The sequence below is a fragment of the Capsicum annuum genome, unplaced genomic scaffold (genome assembly GCF_002878395.1).
Source record: "Capsicum annuum cultivar UCD-10X-F1 unplaced genomic scaffold, UCD10Xv1.1 ctg44476, whole genome shotgun sequence".
Classification (NCBI taxonomy): domain Eukaryota; kingdom Viridiplantae; phylum Streptophyta; class Magnoliopsida; order Solanales; family Solanaceae; genus Capsicum; species Capsicum annuum.
In genome coordinates, this window is record NW_025852007.1 from 1 (window position 1) to 4,952 (window position 4,952).

A 4,952-nucleotide genomic window follows, 5' to 3' on the forward strand; every position below is an offset into this window, starting at 1 on the left:
TAATCATAGGTTCCATTTTGTATAGGGATTTAAACATGAAAAAATGCAAAAAAAAAAATTTGTTAATTCCTTTAAAAATTTATTAATTTCTTTTCTTTTTAAAATTTCAAGAAAAAAAAAAAGAAAAAAAGAGTTTAATTGGCTATTTTCTCAAGACTTCACGAACTACGCACACCTGATTCTCCTCTCTCGGGAGTGAGATACGTAGGTGCCCTTCTTGGGTTCAGTGACCTCTTAAAAAAAGAGAAGGAAAAAGAGTTTTTGAAAAAAGTGTTAAAATTCTGACACATTTGTTTTTTGTTGAGTCAGTTTAAGGTGGTTGGTTTGCGGCATTCTGGCTGGTCCTTCACATCAGACCAAATCCAAAGGGTTAGCTGTGTCCAACAAGGATATAGAGACTGACATCATGGATCAGACAAAGAGTCAGAAAAATGAGATTTTAAAGCAAGAGATTAGGAGACTAAGACAACAAATGAATGAAATGCATCCTCCATTTCTCGCTATTGATCCTACAAATACCTCGAGTTTTCCACCAAAATTGTAAAGTCAGTGTACTACTGTTATTAATGCACCACAACATAACTTAGAATTCATTCCAATCCAAAAGCATCATAATACTTCCACCATTTTTCCTCTAGCTCCTCAGTGTAAGCATGCTACATTCACAATACCATATGTCGTCTGTGATCTTGTTGCTCAATCCCCTAATGAGGCTTCTACATTGGCCAACCGCCCAACAGTTGTGCTTCCTTATGCTGCTAATGGACCTTTGTTCAATACTCTTGGTGATCATCGCTATACTCTTGATCCTACTTTTATGCTAACTGGACCACCCAAATTTCTTAACAAGAAGCCTAGTGTGGCAGAAGAGCCAGAGAAAATAGATGCTATTGTAGTTGGAGAACATGCATATCCAAGAAGACGACGCCGTCGTTGCCATCAATATCTAGCCTAAGTTCATACCTAAGCTCTCTATAATCCCTCCCAAAATCCATTATACTCCATTTCCCCACCTTCATATCTAGTATACTACGCACATCCATATGTTCAACTCCCTTCTTACTCACAATGCTGCGCACCAACTTCTCAGAGTTACCCTCTAACTCCACAAATCTATCAAAGCTTTTTTATGCCCAATTTTAGATCCAATCCAAATAATGAAATGAGGCAGAGATCGAGGGAGAGCTTCACACCAATTGAAGAGTCGTATGCTAACTTATTTCAAAAATTGATACAGTGGGGTATGATCACTCCTCTCCTTAGGTATACTCCTGACTCGCATTCAAGAAGTTTTGACCCTAGTGTATGATGTGAATATCATTCTGATGTTCAGGGTCATAGTATTGAAGATTGTTATGCTTTGAAAAGATGATTCATGATAGATCAATTATGGTGTAGAACATTAACAATGAGGAAAGCTCTAGTCACGCTGATATGCAAATCAATGGCTAAGATGTCAGGCTGAGCAATTGAGAAGTCACCCCTCTTCCTTTTAGGAAGAGGTCTGGTAGTTTGTTTTTTTTTATTTTCTGTTATCCGAATTATTTTAGGGTTGTAGTTCGGGATCTTTCTTGTTTTGTCCATTTTGTTGTTATGTTCAAAGCCTTCTATCTTTCATTTTTATTAAATAGAGTGTCCCTTGTTCCTTTGTATTTTAAATATATGTTTCTTTTTTTTCTTTCCACAGTACATTTTATGTTGACTCTAGTGATATGACTTACTAACGGAATTTTCAGCCAGATCTCAAAATCTAGTTTAAGCATGAATATTGAATCAGAGAGTTAAATTTAGGAAAAGAGAGCATTTGAGAAAATAGGTAGAGTGCTGAGGCATTTGGTGATCAAGTTCAAGCCTTCTTTATAAATTAAGACAATTATTTTGAGAATCACAAGAATAACTTGGTCATCAATTGAAGGACATATCTTAATTAGATCAAACAGTGGCTGCATGAACAGAATGAAAATCAGCTCCACGAAACCATGAGTCATTCAATGTGAGTGATGTACAACAAAAATGGAGTTGTATGTTTGACAAGTGTAGAAGAAGAGGGGGCATACATGCTTGAGGAAAGTTAGTTTTGTAAAACATGTCATAAGTGATATTGATCATGCAATTTCACATTGCATGCTATGTACTAGCATCTTTAAGGATTGATATGATAAACTCATTTCATTCTGCTATCCAAATATTGTGTCATCCTTTGATTACCCCATTTGAGCCTTAGTGCTATTTTCTTTCACACCCCTCTTTTGAAATCAAGATAGAGTCAGCAAATCTCAAAAATAAAAGTGTTGAGTAAAAGACTATAGTCTGAAAAGTTTTCAGAAAAAAAAAGAAGACACCAAAAATATGTCAAAAAAAAGAAAAAAAAAGAGTGTCTAGATAAATAGAGTCAGAAAATTCCCAAGGAGAATGAGCCAATAAAAGAAACATAGAAGAAAACAAATTTAGAATCTATGCAAAACAAGCTTCTAGAACTACGCATGACCTGATTCTCCTCTTTTGGGGGCGAGATATGTAGCCAGCCCTATTCGGGCTCGGTCCAACCAAATAAATAATTTAGAATTGCCCAGTCAAAAGAAACTGGGGTTTGAGTTAATCCTCATTGTTTGGGTCAATTTCAAAAGTTGTAAGTCCTAACCCACTTCAAGTGTCGCTTGGGCCTCATGTTATCCTTTCTTTCTAACCCTATCCAAAAGCCAAATTATAATCGAAGAAAGACCTTCTGATCAATCTTTGAGAATGTTAAGGCTAATCATGCAATGGATGTGATGATGCATTTTGGGAACTACTTGTCTTCCTTAGCATAAGGAATCAGAAGAGAAATAAAAATGAGAGAGTCTTATTGGTGAAAATCCTCATGGTCACCATAAGGCAATAGTGAGTTGAGAGAATGAAAATGAGAGTCTTATCAGTGACAACCCTTACGAGCACTATAAGACGACGGTGAGTTAAGACAAATGAAAGACAGTCTCATTGGTGAAAAACCCTCACAGACACCATAAGGAAATGGCGAGCCGAGAACAAAAAAATGAGAGAGGCTTGTTGGCGAAAAACCTTCAAGGTATCACTAGCCAAATGAGTTCTCTGAATGCAATTGATCCAAGGAAGTAACTCAATTTCAGCGTCATTAGCTCAAAAACAGTTGGTGAAAGTTTGGATGAAAAGATCAGGCAGCTTAATCCAAATGCATGGCATAATCATTAGTGTTGATTGTCATTTTAGATAAATTTTTCATTTCTTTGTTTCAAATGGGGACATTTATTTTATTTTCTTTCTTCTCTTTATCTTTATTTTTATTTTCTTGAGTCATTTATCCAAATAATAGTAAAAAAAATTATTATCATTTTTCTCTTGTCTTTGAGTTAAGTCCATGACAAAACAAGTGAGAAAAGATTTCAAAACTGGCTACCAGCTTCTTCAATTGCACAAAGCAAGATAAAGCCAGCATATGAAAGAGACATGATTGTGAGCCAAATAAGGCATGCTGAAAGTTTTGTCAACAGACAAGCTTGGGAACTCATGAAAATACAAAGGTTTAAAGGGTTTATCTGAGAAGCATGACAAAGAAGAAATATTGTGTTTATTTCGGAGTCACTCTTAATAATTTTAGTTTGGATCAATGACACGACAAAGAAGGTCAAGTGCCAGCAATCTGAAACAAAAGAAAAGGAAAGAACACTGGAGCAGGTGTCAGGACAGCCAAGTGCTGCAAGCCACCACTAAGTATTTAACTGACAATTTTTTTTTTTGAAATAGGGGCAAATTTGCTTAAGTAAGTTCAGCTACCGTTGGGAAGCATATTTAGGGATTTAACTTTATGTTCAGGACCCTCTTGAAAAATGGGACTTTAGTTTCTGTTCAGGACCCTCCTGAAAAATAAGACTTTACTTTCTATTCAGGACCCTCCTGAAAAATGGGATTTGCTTTCTGTTCAGGACCTTCCTGAAAAATAGGATCTTACTTTTTGTTCAGGACCCTCCAGAAATATGGAATTTTACTTTATGTTCAGGACCCTTCGGGAAAATGGGACTTTATTTTCTTCAGGACCCTCTTGAAACATGGTATTTTACTTTATGTTCAGGATCCTTATGAAAAATGGGATCTTATTTTCTGTTCAGGACTCTCCTGAAAATGGGATTTTACTTTCTGTTCAGGACCCTCCTGAAAAATAAGATTTTACGTTCTGTTAAGGACCCTCCTGAAAAATGGGACTTTATTTCTATTCAGAACCCTCCTAAAAAATTAGATTTTACTTTCTGCTCAGGACCCTCCTGAAAAATGAGACTTTACTTTCTGTTCAGGACCCTTCTAAAAAATAAAATTGTACTATCTTTTCAGTATCCTCCTAAAAATGGGATCTTACTTTTTGTTCAAGACCCTCTTGAAAAATAAGATCTTACTTTCTGTTCAAGACCCTCCTAAAAAATGAGATTTTACTTTATGTTTAGGACCCTCCTGGAAAATGGGATTTTATTTTATGTTTAGGACCCTCTCTAAAAATAGGATTTTACTTTATGTTCAGGAACCTCTTGAAAAATGGGATCTTACTTTCTGTTTAGGACCTTCCTGAAAAATGGGATCTTACTTTTTGTTCAGGACCCTCTTGAAAAATGGGATTTTAGTTTCTGTTCAGGACCCTCCTAAAAAATGGAATTTTAGTTTCTGTTCAGGACCCTCCTAAAAAATAGGACTTTACTTTAAGCTCAGGACCCTCCTGGAAAATGAGAATTTACTTTCTACTCAGGACCCTCCTGAAAAATAGGATTTTACTTTTTGTTCAGGATCCTCCTGAAAAATGGGATTTTACTTTCTGTTTAGGACCCTCTTGGAAAATGAAATTTTACTTTCTGTTCAGGACCCTCGTGAAAAATGGGATTTTACTTTCTGTTTAGGACCCTCTTGGAAAATGAAATTTTACTTTCTGTTCAGGACCCTCGTGAAAAATGGGA